Genomic DNA, 15634 nt, shown 5'->3' on the forward strand with positions numbered 1-15634 from the left:
AAGGAGCTCATTGTGAACATTATCCACCCTAAAAGGTTGTTTTGTGGCTGTACAAGAGGAATTGTGATATTAAATAAATAAGTATATGTTTTGGTTCCTAATAATGCACCCACAGGTTATATAATCCTGTTCAAGAAATACATTTATATCCCACATTGTCCCAAGCAAACTCAGGTTCAATGTGACTTACATTTGAAAATACACTGGATAGAATAATAGAATTCAGTTATATCATGGGATGGCATAAGTGTGGCTAAAACGATGGTGAAAGAGATGCAGTGGGAGATGGGGTACAGGGTAACAGAACAATGGTCTGCAGGCAAGAGAAGGAAGGAGAGACAGGGATGGAGCTGGGGATGGTGAGGGGATGTGAAGCAATAAAGGGTAGGTGAGTTCTGAGAGGGTAAATACAGAGGATGGAAATGGGGGACTAGGGATTGGGTGAAAGATGGGGAGGGGTAGGAGACTGGGGATGGCGAGAGATAGAGGGGGTCCAATGGAAGTGCTGGAGAAAGAAATGGGAAAAACCAGTAGATAAATAAGACATGAAAAGGAGGAGGACTGATGACTAGGGTGAGAGAAAGGGAGAATGAGGGGAAAATTTAAATGGCCAAATATAAATCCAGAGAAGAGATAGGAAGGGAGAAAAAAAAAGTAGTACGATGGACTGGAGATGTTGCAATGGAAGTTAAGAAAAGACAGGGGAAAGCAAAATTTGGAGACTTGGAAAAACATCATTGGAGAAAACAAAAACAACCAGACAACAAAGGTAGAAAGAATTTTTTCTTAATTCAGTGAAACAGGAAATGTCATGTAAGCCTCCCCGCCAGCTGTGACCTTCCCCGCCCTCACATTGGCCCCCCCAAACGGAGCTACAGGAGAAGCCACTTTCCCTCCAGGCCCGAGGCCCGCTCGCCCCAAACAGACCCAGACCAGTGCCAAGTCGGGAGACTTCCGCTTTGCGGGTCGCTCCCCAGCACTTCCCGCCAAAGCGGGAAGTCTCCTCTTCGTCTCCTCTTCAGGGCAACGAAAATGGAAAGAGTAAGAGCGGGCCGTGGTAGCCGCCTTCAAGCACGGGCTGTCCTGCCTGCAGCTGCTCCTCTCTCTGCCCCTGGAGGAGCAGGAAGTTGACGACAGTCGACTTCCTGCTCTGCTCCAGGAAGAAGAGAGCGGTTGCAGTGCCGATAGCCCCACGCTTGAATGAAGCTGCTACGGTACAGCCCCGCGCATGTTCCAGCAGCCAGCTGTTGCTCCTGGGGACTCCAATGCGGTTGCAGCTGCATGGTGTCGGTCCTCCCAGCTGATTCCTGCACTTCGGGGTATGTAATGTGTGTTACCTTTTTTTTTGTCAGGACTCGGGGCGCTGCTGCTGAAGAGGGAAAGCAGCAGTGGCCAACAAATTAATACGGGGTGAAAGGGGGAGGCAGGAGGCACAGGCACTAGGCAGATATAATGGAGAGAGTGTGAAGAGGGGAGAGAAGAGAGGACATGGAGAAGGGCTGGAGGTCCTGGAGAAAGGGAGAAGCTGCTGAAAATGAGGAGAAAGTGGGGGCGGGTTGAAAGAGGGAAGACGCTGGAAGGAGGTTAGGGAGAGAAACTAACAGGAGGAGAACATTAAAGGATGGGGAGAGAGAGGGGGGGCATGATGAATGGAGAGAGAGAGACACTGGATGGAAAGAAGGGATAGAGAGAGAGAGAGAGCGAGAGAGAGAGAGACACTGGATGGAAGGATCAGGAGAGAGGGGGGGTAGACGGATGGCAGGATCGGGAGAGGGGGGTAGACGAATGGAAGGATATGGAGAGAGAGGGAAGAGGAACACAGAAGGATGTGGAGATAAAGAGGGAAAAACGGATGGAAGGATGAGGAGAGAGGGGGTAGACGGGACAGGGAGAGAAGAGAAATCATGGACATGTAGGGGAGGGGAGAGGACAGAGGAGAATTGCTAGATATGGAAGGATGGAGGGGTCAGGGACAGAGGAGATTTGCTAGATGGATGGTTGGAAGGACCAGGGGAGAGAAGAGATTTGCTAGATATGGATGGAGGGCAGGGGAGAGAGAGGAGAGTTGCTGGACACGGATGGATGGATGAATGGAAGGGAGGGGAGGGCAGGGGACAGAGAAGAGTTGCTGGCCATGGATGGATGAATGGAGGGGAGTGAGGAGAAATGCTGAATATGGATGGAGGGGAAACTGCTGAATTTAAGGACTGGATCGGAACGCTTTGAGGACAGATGCTGCAAACTGGAGGAAGGATAGGGACAGGGTGCCACATATGGTAGACAGAACGCATAAGGACACAGGAGGATGGTGGACATGGTGAGTGAAATAATAATCAAATGAAAAGAAGACACCATAAACAGAAGGACACTGGGACCAAAGCAAATAGAAAAGCTAAACGATCAGACAACAAAGGTAGGAAAAAAAGTATTTATTCAGAATGTATTAATTGGAATGTCAGCTTTTGGAAATGTGCAGCTGTGATATTTTGCACGTAAGTTTCAATTTCTCTAGTAGTGCTGCATGCCAAGTCTGACTTCTTGAGGTAATTTTCCAGTTCCATATTTTGCCTTCATATCTTTGATTTCTAGTTCCTTAGTCATATCTGTTGTCATGTGTTTTCATGTGTGATCAAGGTGCAGTATTCTGCTAGCGTGTACTATTTGCAGCCCTTTGGATTTGTTTTTTCACTAGATAGTGTATTGGTGTTTTAGAGCCTGGTGTAATTACAGTGCTGCCTTTCCACGCACAAGATGTAGCTCGCCCCTGTCCTTGGAATTAGTGTTGTTATGGTTTGGTAAGTTTCTGAGTGTGTTTTTGCACAAATTTGTGTATAGTGTTTTGCAGTGGAGAGATTATGTTGGCCGTACTAAGGTGACATCAACACTTTAAATTATTTTAGTGTGTTTGTCATAACATCAGACATGGTTTATAATATTTTGGAGGATCTGATGTTGCAATTGTTAAAGGTAGTGTGACTATTTTACTTTTATTTATTTATTTTTCCTGTGTGTTGTCAGACAATTATGGATGTAAGCCCCACTCCCTGGCACCACCCCACAACCCTGCCCCTTTTAGCCTCCCCAAGCAGTTGGGCCACCGACCGCCTATGGCCAGGTACTGTGCTTGCACGGAGTTTCTATTTAAGCATCTGTAATTATTCAGTTTGTTCAGTTTCCCTATAGGAATATTGATGTTCTAGGTCTGACTGCAATATTACTGTGTTGCATTTTCCTAGGTGGGGTCCTTGTTGTGTTACTTCTATAAGTTAGTGATTTATGGTAAAGTAGTTTAGCTCTATAGGGTCCTGAATAATTTTTGTAGGCTTTGTGTTAGTACTTCACAATATGCATGGGACTGGAGAGGGTCTATGTTTTTACTGAGATTACTCAGACAAAAATACATCAAAGTGGACGATGGATGACAGAAGATTCTTTATTGAACCATGCAAATGACTCAGTGTTTGAGCCAAAGGCCTGTGTCAGGAGTCAACTGATATCTGATCAAATGCAGGTGCAAAGTATTACTCACACTGCCAAAGGCACAAAATCCACACACTAACAGTACAGTCTGTCTGCAGCACCCTGTACAGTTCTAAACGTAAACCTGCTCAACAGAAAGTATCTACCTTGAACATTGCCAATGATTCTCACAGTCCAACCTTCCAGTTTTTTTTTGTCTGAGTTTCAGTGTGTGTGTGAGTGTATCTCCTTGTCTTGCTGTTGCTTTGTGGGATTACACCAAAATAAACTTTTTTTGTATGGTGTATTCCTGGCGAAACATCTTTTTTTCTCCTTTGCATCCGTTCTTAGAAGAGGAACTATGAAGGTTTCTTTGGATGCAAAAATATATTTAAATTAACAGCTTGATAGTCCAGTGTGCAGTGTTAGAGGTCAGTATTTTTTATATTAGATTTCTTAGGCTATATATTTTAACTGCTATTTCAAAGGTATTTACCTGTTACAGCTTAATAAGGTGTTTATATTTGTTATACAGCAAGTTGAAGGATATGTACCATTGTAGTAATTATTTTGAAGGATACTGTGGTGTTTGTTGAGATGCTGAAGTGACTCAAGTCTACTATAATGGCAAAGTTTAAGTTATGGGATAATGTAACTATATTTAAAAATGCCAAGTTTTTCCAAAGTTTCCATACGTTTGTGTGGGGTTTATGATGCTACAGGACAGCAGTTGGGCAGAGTGTTTACTTTGAAATCCATCATCAAGTATACTCTAAGGCATGTATATATGCAACTTAACACATTACCATTTGTAATTCTGTTACCCGGAAATGGCACCGTACCCACATTGGCATATGCTGCATGGTTATCATGTTGGTAGCACATGAGCTCTTACTGCTAGCTCAATTGGTGGCGGTAAGGGCTCAGGCCATAAATAGGCAGGCGCTAGTTTTAATATTAGCGCAGGCTCATTTTCCGGCCTATTAAAAATTGCCTTTTTCTCAGCCACGGTATAAAATGGCCCAGTGCGTGCATAAAAGATGCGCCCACACTACCGCAGGCCACATTTTACTGTGGCTTTGTGAAAGGACCCCTAAGTTATTGTGGCTATCATGAAAATCCAAGTAGCTAGGTGTGTCCTGAGGACTGGGTTCAGTCCCCGTGGTCTAACAACAATAACTCACTACACATCTTATTCAGTAATACAAACAGAAAACTCACACTTAGGCTAGGGTTATAATGTACAATAACGTGTTAACATGCTTTATTCCATAATAGCACATGTTATTTTACTCAGCTCTCACTGGCAAATTCCATTAATGTGCATTAATGTAGAACAGGGATTCTCAACCGATATTTACAGCACCATATATAGAATTTAACCCTTTGTTGTACTTCCTCCTTTTCTGTGTGCCAACTCAGTTTTAATTATTTAAAAATATATATTTTATGAAGGGGGGGGGGGGGGGGGGGTAAGTCATGGGTAGAGATTGCGTGTGGAAGTATTAACCAACTAGCATGGTCAGATTGCCATGTGTTAACTAGCTAGCATTGAGTTCACATGGGAAGTGGGAAGTGCTTCCGTGTTAACATTTTTGCAGGTAAAGCATGCTAATGTTCACATTAGCACATGACCTGAAATTAAAAAAAAAAAGTCTTATAAAGGTGCCACATTAGGGGCCCTTTTACTAAGCTGCGGTGGAATGTGACACATGGAATTGCCAGTTACCGAGGCCACTTACTACCGCAGCCATAAAAGACCTATTTGTAATTGGAGGTTGTTAATGGCCATGCGTTAATATAAAAATTGGTGTGTGGCCATTTACTGCCTGAGCCCTTACCGCCTCCTATTTACTTGGTGATAGGGGCTTGCTCCTACTCCCCGCCCCCGCACTAGAAAATACAAAATTATTTTCTGGTGCGATAAACAGAGATAAAAGAAGTGAGAAAGGTAAACCAGGCTTATCCAAAGAACTGGGACCAAACAAATAATTAATAATAAAATCAACACAGTTTACTAATGTTTCCTTAGAAATGTCTCAACACAACGTTGTGTTTCGGTCTGCTTCACTATTGCATCAGTGCTTATTCCAGTGCCTTACGGTTTGACACAACAGTCTTTTTTAAGACCAACTTTATGTTGCTATTTCAAGCCTTCTGTTTTTCAACCTAAATGTAAAATTAGACCATCAGTCTTTCCTTAAGACATAAGACTCCTGATGCAGGCGGCCACGCCGAAACACAACGTTGTGTCGAGTCATTTCTAAAGAAACATTAATAAACTGTGTTGATTTATTATTAATTATTTGTTTGGTCCCAGTTCTTTGGATAAGCCTGGTTTACTTTTCCTACTTCTTTTATCTCTGTTTGCTGCCCCGTGGGATCTATTGAGTTCTCCACGTACGTGGATCCTCTTTAGCTGGTGTGATAAACGGCACACAGCAAAAGCAAAGCTGCCGCCAGGTGCCTGGGCATGCCTGGTGGCAGTGCTATTTTACTGCATGCTACCTGCGCAGTAGCCCTACCATTGCTTAGTAAAAAGGCCCCTAAATCTGGCTTAGTGTGCAGGAAAGTCTTGGATTAGCACACACTAAAGCCAGATTTCAGACAGCCTTTCAGCAATATCACTTACAAAAATGTTATTTCAGCCTACTGCAGTGGAAGGGCCCCCACTAGTCCTGAGTGACTAGGAAATGTGCTGCCTCGAGAATGAGTTTAGTTTGCTGGGGCCTAGAGCTGTCCCTGCTCCTCATAACTGGATCTAACCTAGGACTCTTTTACCAAGCTGCGGCAAAAGGGGGCCGGGTCTAGTGTTGGTGCGTGTTTTTACTGTAGCTGGTAAAAGGGAAGATCTCGCTTTCCTGCAGGAAATGGCTGAGCAGCAAGTAAAGCACTTGCCGCCACCCAATTACCGCCGGGAACAGTCCAGTGCTACAGAAATAAATACATTTTTGTAGCGCCTGAAATGACAGCGCAGTAGGGGTGGGAAGTACCGCTGGGCTGCTGCGGTAGCCTGGCAGTACTTCCGTTATAATGAGCGGTAAGCTTGCGTCGGGCTTACCGTCGCTTAGTAAAAGGAGTTCGAAAAGAGTTGACCTCACATTCATAGATCTGAGAAACTGTTTAAAAAAATCTTTGTGCTATCTCATACAAACTACACTTGTTTAAAATAGCAAATATTTTAGCTAAGGGGTTTTTTTTTTCCTTGAGATGAGCACACAATTTCCTGTCAGGGAAGCTTTTTTTTTTTTTTTTTTGGACAAAAGAAATCCATATGCTGTACCTGGCAAGCAAGTGAAAGAAAACCTTGCTAAAAGCTTGGCCCTGAAACCATTCTCCTGAAAAAGGAAAACAAATGGGATAGAATGGCAGTCAGCCAAGTACACTGAAAACTGAAGCAAAGCCCTAACCAGGGCAGAAACCATTTTCCCTGCTGGTCTCAAAATCAGTAGGCCCTCCCCCATGAACAAGCAAAGTTATGAAAAATGCTTCCAGATTTCCTGTCTTCTTTCACAGAATTTACACATGCCTGAAACCTTTGCCTAGATCGATATTAATTCTAAATACATTTTCCAATAAAATATGGAAAAAAATTCCGAGATTCATTTTTATCTATCCCAGTCCCATTCCCAAGTAAATTGCTTATATCAAAATAATGAAACACAATAACAGAGCTTTTTTTGTTGTTGTTCTTTCTGAATAGTCCCTTGAGTGTGATTAACATGGTGATAAACCATCTGAACTGAAAATAGGAATTTAGAATCAAGGGCTGCTTTGTTGTCCAGAGGAAGTGGGAACCAAATTTGAAAAACATCTGGGTTTTCACCTTAGACATGTTTGACAGCTGCTTTCTCTTCTGTTTACAGACACTGCAGTGCTCTGTCTTTTTCACAGAAATACTGAACAATAATTAGGCCATCTTCACAAAGCAGAGAAACACAAAATAATGACCATGTTTTGTAATTCTATGACACGGCATTAATGTAGATGTAATAAAGTCTTTATTCCTTGATTAGATTACAGTACATACTACAGATACTATGCTGAGTATTAGGTAGTTATCACTGTTTCAGAACATCCCAGGAGGGGCATGATGATTCTGACAGAACTGATTTTTTTCAGATCCATGGGCAGACCATGGCTGGTATTGTCTTCTTATAACAATTATCTGTTACTGCAAAATTCTGTATTCTTTGGTAGGTACTAAAATTCATTAGATTGCGTGGTATATGAATAGAACACATAGTTTGGAAAATATCTCATCACATGGAGGCAAGGGAGCACTGTAGATTGATTAAGATTTTTAAAAATAAATAAAAAAGAACCACATCAGAAAAGCAACCATTTTGTGGAGGAGTAGCCTAGAGGTTAGTGCAGTGGACGTTGATCCTGGGGAACTGAGTTCGATTCCCAATGCAGCTCCTTGTGACTCTGGGCAAGTCACTTAACCCTCCATTGCCCCTGGTACAAAATAAGTTCCTGAATATATGTAAACTGCTTTGAATGTAGTTGCAAAAACCTCAGAAAGGTGGTATATCAAGTCCCATTTCCCTTTCCCTACTGTACAGGTTGTTATTATGCTCAGCTACAGAAAAAGAAAGGGAGGAAAGAAATGAACAGAGACAGAAAATAGTGAAAAGACAGGGAGAAAAGTATGGATTGGGGAGGGAGGGGAGAAAGGGGATAGCAAAACTACTACTACTACTACTTATTATTATTTCTAAAGCGCTGTACACTTGAACATGAAGAGACAGGCCCTGCTCGACAGAGCTTACAATCTAATTAGGACAGACAGACAGAACAAACAAGAGATAAGGGAATATTAAAGTGAGGATGATAAAGTAAGGGTTCTGAACAAAGTGAATAAGGGTTAGGAGTTAAAGCAGCATCAAAAAGGTGGGTTTTTAGCTTAGATTTGAAGACGGCCAGAGATGGAGCTTGACGTACCGGCTCAGGAAGTCTATTCCAGGCATATGGTGCAGCAAGATAAAAGGAACGGAGTCTGGAGTTAGCAGTGGAGGAGAAAGGTGCAGATAAGAGAGATTTACCCAGTGAACGGAGTTCCCGGGGAGGAATGTAGGGAGAGATGAGAGTGGAGAGGTACTGAGGAGCTGCAGAGTGAATGCACTTATAGGTCAATAAGAGGAGTTTGAACTGTATGCGGAAGGAGACGGTGGAGGAACAAGTATTGCAGAGAAGCAGATATAGCCATCTCCGGTCTAAGACTTTAGAGAACAGGGATCACTCTGCTAGGAGTTCCTGAGAACAAAGTCACTCATAGATACATGCTGAACTCCAGTAACATAATGGCCTTATAGGATGAACTCAGATAAGATGTGGATCCTCTGATAGTTATGCCAGCCAGGTCTCCTGGCTTTCTGGTCTTTTATCAAGCTTTTGAACTCACTACATGTTCTAGCAATTCAGTCTTTTCAGCTGACCTTGGCTGTCGTGGAGGGGCTTAAAATACCTTTTGAGAAGTATGAATGCCCCCTAAAATCACAGGTCAGGAATCTTGGGATACTGCTAGACTTATCACTCACTCTGATCCCACAAATTCAAACAACCTTCAAAAATTGTCTCTATCATCTACGGCAGCTACGAAATCTCTCTCCATATATTGAAAAGATGAATTTGACCACAGTGGTCCGTGTCATAATAACATCATGAATAGACTACTGTAATGCCCTGTACACTGGTTAAACCAAAAGGAGTTTGCAACAGCTCCAACTAGTTCAGAATGCTGCATCTCAAAAAAGATATAGTGGAATTAGAAAAGGTATAGAGAAGGGCAACGAAAACGATAAAGTGGATGGGACGACTTCCCTTTAAAGAAAGGCTAAAGCGGCTAGGGCTCTTCAGCTTGGAGAAAAGGCGGCTGAGAGGAGATATGATAGAGGTCTATAAAATAATGAGTGGAGTTGAACAGGTAGATTGGAAGCGTCTGTTTACGCTTTCCAAAAATACTAGGACTAGGGGGCATGCGATGAAGCTACAATGTAGTAAATTTAAAACGAATCAGAGAAACTTTTCTTCACTCAACGTGTAATTAAAACTCTGGAATTGTTGCCAGAGAATGTGGCAAAGGCGGTTAGCTTAGCGGAGTTTAAAGAAGGTTTGGATGACTTCCTAAAGGAAAAGTCCATAGAACATTATTAAATGGACTTGGGGAAAATCCACTATTCTGGGATAAGCAGTATAGAATGTTTTGTACTTTTTTGGGATCTTGCCAGGTATTTGTGACCTGGATTGGCCACTGTTGGAAACAGGATGCTGGGCTTGATGGACCTTTGGCCTTTCCAGTATGGCAATAATTATGTACTTTGTACTTCTTATGTAGCATGACTGATAGAAGGCTGCAAGTGGTGTGACCACATCACATCCTTCCTGTGAAAGGTACACTGGCTACTAGTACCTTACAGAGCTAAATTTAAAACTCTATGTTTGATTTTCAAGGTCCTCAGACAAAATGGGACAGAGTGCTTAAAGAATAAGTAAGAGCCCTTTACACTCCTTGGAGACCTCTAAGGGCTTCTCAAGGATCATCACTGTCTGTACCCTCGTCAAAATAAATTGTATGATGTGATACCTGCCAGCGAGCCTTCTCAGGAGTAGCCCCCACGCTCTGAATTTACTCGAGATTACCTCTACTTCAGGAAGCAGGTGAAAGCCTGGCTCTTCTCCCAAGCCTTTAATACATAGAGTAACTGACTATACACTTATTCAGCACCTGGAATATGTTCAACTAACTCTTATGTTAGTTGAATGTTCTAATGCATGCTTATTAACCCAACTCTTCCGTTAGACGATTCCCTAATGTGGCTGAGCCACATGAGCTCCATCTTACCACAAGATCACTTTGTATTTGTTCTCACCGGAGTCTGCCACATTGAGCCTACAAATAGGTGGGAAAATGTGGGATACAAATGTAATAAATAAATAAATAGGTGTAGCATTAGAATTATGCTACATTGTATTATATATCTGATATTTAATTCCCGTACCGTTAAATGTATATATTTTTGATATTGTTTCACGGTAGTTCTATTATTAGGTTTCAGTTTACCTCATTTATTATATTTATGCTTATTCTTATTATTTTACTATTGTTATGCTGTTAAAAAATTATAATTTTTATGTTAGACTGTATACCGCCTTGGGTGAATCTCTCATAAAGGCGGTTAATAAATCCCAATAATAAAAAAAATAAATAAATATACATTTTTGATATGACGTCTAAGTCCGACTTTGGACGTCTTGCTCATAATGTCCAGAATCTGAATAGCAAATATAGGAGTCCTTTTACAAAGGCGCGTTAGACTTTATGCGCTTGCAGCATTTGCCAAAATGAAACTACCACCAAGCTACCGCACCCCCCCCCCCCCCGGTGGTAATTTCAGATTTGCTGTACGCCCATAACGCCTAGATGATTTATTTATTTATTTCCTCCCAAGCGCAGCCTTTCCAGCAGTAATCTGCAGTTGCTGCATGCCAACTGGTCACCCCCGCGTGTAGCTCATGAGCTCTTACCACTAGATCAATTGGTGGCATTAAGAGGTCAGGCTAGTTTTTAGACGCGTACTGATTCAGTTTTACGGCATGGCTGTTTCCCATGCCAGTAAAAAACAAAAAAAAAAAAAAACTTTTTTGCAGATGCGGTAAAAACTGGCCCAGCAAGCGCCCAAAAACACGTACCTACACTGCTGTAGGCCACTTTTCACGCAACTTAGTAAAGGGCCCCTTAGTGTGCACTAATGATTAGCATGAGCTAAACACTAGAGAAGCCCATAGAAATGTATGGGCATCTCTAATGTTTAGCGTAATGCTAAAATGCTTGCATGCCTTTGTAAAAGGACCCCACAGCCATTTTTAAAACAGCAAAATGTCTGTATTTTGTTTTTAAAAAATGGCCACTTGCTAGATGTTTTTGTACACCGTATGTTTATCTATTTGGTCATTTATAAAAAAAAAAAAATAACCTATCCAAATAAAAATGCACAACATCAAGCCATTGGGATGTAAGAGGAGCCAGAATTCTTAGTAGACTGGTCATACAGACATCCCAGCAAGCAGTGGGGCACCCTGGGAGGGGGGGGGGGGGCGGGGGCACAACAGTGGACTTAACCTAAAGCTCTCAGTCCACATCTCACCATTGCTCCCTTATAATGTACAGTGAGCCCTCCCAAAACCCACCAAAAACCTACTGTACCAACGGTACACCACTACAATAGCCCTTATGGTTGCAGGTGTCACCTACATGTGGGCATAGTAGGGTTTTGGAGGGCTCACACTTTCTACCACAAGTGTAACAGTTAGAGTGGATTTGGGCCTGGGTCCCCTTCTCTATAGTGCACTGCATTGACCACTAGGCTACTCCAGGGACCTGCTTGCTGCTCTAATAGGATTGGCTGTAACATATGAGGCTGTCATAGAGTCTGGTATATACTGTTTCTTTTACATTTTGGGGGGTCAGTGACCACTGGGGGAATAAGGGGCTGTCATTCTTTTATTCCTGCAATGCTCATCTGGACATTTAGGGCACTTTTTTGTGGCTTAGTCATTCTTAAAACAGGTCTAGCTCAAAACATCTTAGCTTTTGTCCTGAACATTTTTGTTTTGTTCCAGTATGGCAGAAAAATGGAGGAAATGGGAGAGAGGGGAGATATGATAGAGACACTTAAATACCTACTCAGCATAAATGCACAGGAGATGAGTCACTTTCAATTGAAAGGAAACTCTGGTACGGGGGGGGGGGCATAGAATGAAGGTGAAAGAAAGAAAGTATAGACTCATAAGTAACCTGAGAAGATACTTCTTCATGGAAAGGGTGATGAATTCGTGGAATGGCCTCCTGCTGGAAGTGGTGGAGACGAAATCGATATCTGAATCCAAGAGAGCTTGGGTCACAAGATAGGATCTCTAAGAGAATGGTAGGAAGAGTAGATGGCATGGATGGGCAGACTGGATATGTCACTTGGAGAGGCATTTTGAAAGAAATGTCCAAGTCAGAATTTGGACGTTTTACAAAGACGTCAAAATTCTGAGAGTGGGGAGAAGGTCATTTAAAAAAAAGATGGATATCCATCTTTTGTGTACAAAAATTCCATGGACGTCCGCGATTTGGACATTTTGCGATTTGAACGTCTTTGATTTTGGCCACTTTCGAAAAAAAGACGTCCAAGTCTTAAAACGTTCAAAGTCAAGCCACTGGGACGTGGGGGGAGTCAGCATTTTTAGTGCACTGGTCCCCCTGACATGCCAGGACATCAATCAGGCACCCTAGAGGGCACTGCAGTGGACTGAATAAAATGCTCCCAGGTACACAGGTCCCTTACCTTGTGTGCTGAGCCCCCCAATCCCCCCTAAACCTACTACCCCCAACTGTACACCACACCATAGCCCTTACGGGTTGAAGGGGGCACCTATATGTGGGTACAGTGGGTTTCTGGTGGGTTTTGGAGGGCTCACAGTTTCCTGCATAAATGTAACAGGTAGTGGGGTATGGGCCTGGGTCCACCTGTCTGAAGTGCACTAAACTACTCCAGAGACCTGCATGCTGCTGCATGGACCTGAGTATGACATCTGAGGCTGGCAAGTAATGTTCTTCAACACAATTTTTGGGGATGGGAGGGGATTAGTGACCACTGGGAGAGAAAGGGGAGGTCATCCCTGATTCTCTCCAGTGGTCATCTGGTCATTTGGAACACGTTTTGTGCCTTATGTGTAAGTTTTAGTGCTGGACGTTTTTGCTTTGTTCCATTATGGCTCAAAGACATCCAAGTCTTAGGAACACCCAAGTCCCGCCTTGAACACCCCCCCCCCCCCCGATATGCCCCCTTGAGATTTGGATGTCCTTCCAATGGACTTCTGAGAAAGACATCCAAAATGCGGTTTCGATTATACTGATTTGGACATTTCTGTGAGATGGACGTCCAAATGCCGATTATGACACTTTTGGATGTACATCTCTTTCAAAAATGAGCTTGATAGTCTTTATCTGCCTACACTTTTCTATTTCTCTATGTAAAATAACTTTTAGCAACCCAAGTCATGATCTCTAAAACGGCAGTAGCTCCTGGGACAGCATAAAAGAGGAGAACTGATAACAAGCCAGCAAAAAAGAAGGGCAAGAACCAATCCAATCCAATCAATCACAGCACAGTGGTAATTTTTCTAGGTTATTTACATGCATGACAAATGTATATAAGTACCTCTAAAGCTTGCCAGTAAATACACTTGACCTTTCCTGCTTATATAATAAATTGCATTTAGTGCAGCCAAATATCTAGCCAGTTTATTTAATCACTTTAATGGTGTTATTCAGTGAAAGTAAGTAACTATTTTCATGATCACTGTTTATGTTATTAACAACCACAGTGTTGCTTGGAGAATGATTATTACATTATAGCTAGAACATCAATTGTTTTTTGCTTCTGTGAAATAATTACTCTGCAGTAGGGAACTAGAGCTTGGCATATTCGAGATAGAGGTGAATGTAATCATTCCAAAGATTTGGTGGAATAAAAATACTTGTAGCCTTACCAGTTCTGCATACCATGGATAAAATGCAGTTATTTATTTGATAGTTATTTGCTCATTTGAGTTCAGTCAAATGACAAACACAGGGGTCCTTTTACTAAGGTGAGCTGAAAAAATGGCTGCAGTAGTGTAGGTGCGGGTTTTGGGCCGTGCAGATCCATTTTCAGCACGCTGTTAAAAAACACCTTTTTAAGATTTTTGCCAGAAATGGACGTGCAGCAAAATAAAAATTGGTGCATGCCCATTTGGGTCTGAGACTTTACCGCCCAGCCATTGACATTAGCGGTAAGGTCTCATGCATTAACTGGGCGGTAATAACCTACGTGCATAGAATGCCATTTGACTTGCATCAAAAAATAAAACGTATTTTTCAGCTGCACGTAGCGGACAAACTTCAAAATGAAATTACCGCAAAGGCCACATGGTAACTCCAAATTGGCGCACATTGGGCATGCGTAGGCACCTACATGGCTTAGTAAAAGGGCTCCACAACTTGCAGAATCGTCTTCAGATAACTTTTCTTCAGTCTTAGAGGGATTGTCCATGGTTAGTAGCCTCGTTTGCAGAAGGTGTGCTGCTACCCATGTAAATGAGCCTGGTACCCAAATTATATGCGAAGGTTTGCTAACTAGATAGCCTGAAAACAGATTACACCTGATGACGATGTTACCTCTTTTGTGAAAATGGTATGCAAGCTCTTGTTTACATACCTGTTTTAAACTAAATTCAAAATTATTGAGCTACTTTGTTGATTTTGCATGGTCACAGTTCATTAAATTTCATTTTCACATAAGAGCCTGAATTTAAAAGAAAATGCTGCTTATGTGGTCATTACAGCATATGTAGCTATGAATATTAATTTCTAAAAGGTATTAAAATACAGTATGTCTCATTTCACAAGGACCAGACATTTATCATCATTAAAACAACATACAAGAGAATGGCTCAAGTGAAGTTTGACAAAACCAAAAATTAATGACATGTCCATCCTGAAATATTTTGAAGCCCACCCTGAAATAATTTGAGGAGTCCAATAAGACTAATGCATTTATTTATTTAAAACATTTATGTGCTGCATTTCTTCATTGAATAAATGTGGCTAACAGAGTTAGGCAGTAATCGTGGAGGAGTGGCCTAGTGGTTAGGGTGGTGGACTTAGTCCTGAGGAACTGAGTTTGATTCCTGGCACAGACAGCTCCTTGTGACTCTGGCAAGTCACTTAACCTTCCATTGCCTGCCATGAGTGGGAAAGCACGGGGTACAAATGTAACAAAATAAATAAAAATCATAGCACAAATAAGGCAGAGACATAATATTTATAATGGAATTCTTTTGTATTTAAAAATTCATAATGCTTCAACACATTTAGAAAAATTCCATTTTTTAAGGTTACATCTAAAACCCATTACAATATTAGCTGCCTCTTCCAATAACATGAATCATGCAATCCAAAGCTTTGCTCCTAGCCATCACTGATTTTCTAGATTTTATGTTTGACAGTTTTAAACAGAAGCTATCCTGGGAATGTAGTCTGAATTTGGATTTCAAAAACTGTGGCCTTCAGTCATATAAGGCTAGATTCTATATGTGACGCCTGAAAATCTGTGCGCTAAAAAAAATACTCCTAGGCGTATTC

The sequence above is a fragment of the Microcaecilia unicolor genome, chromosome 2 (genome assembly GCF_901765095.1).
Source record: "Microcaecilia unicolor chromosome 2, aMicUni1.1, whole genome shotgun sequence".
Lineage (NCBI taxonomy): Eukaryota > Metazoa > Chordata > Amphibia > Gymnophiona > Siphonopidae > Microcaecilia > Microcaecilia unicolor.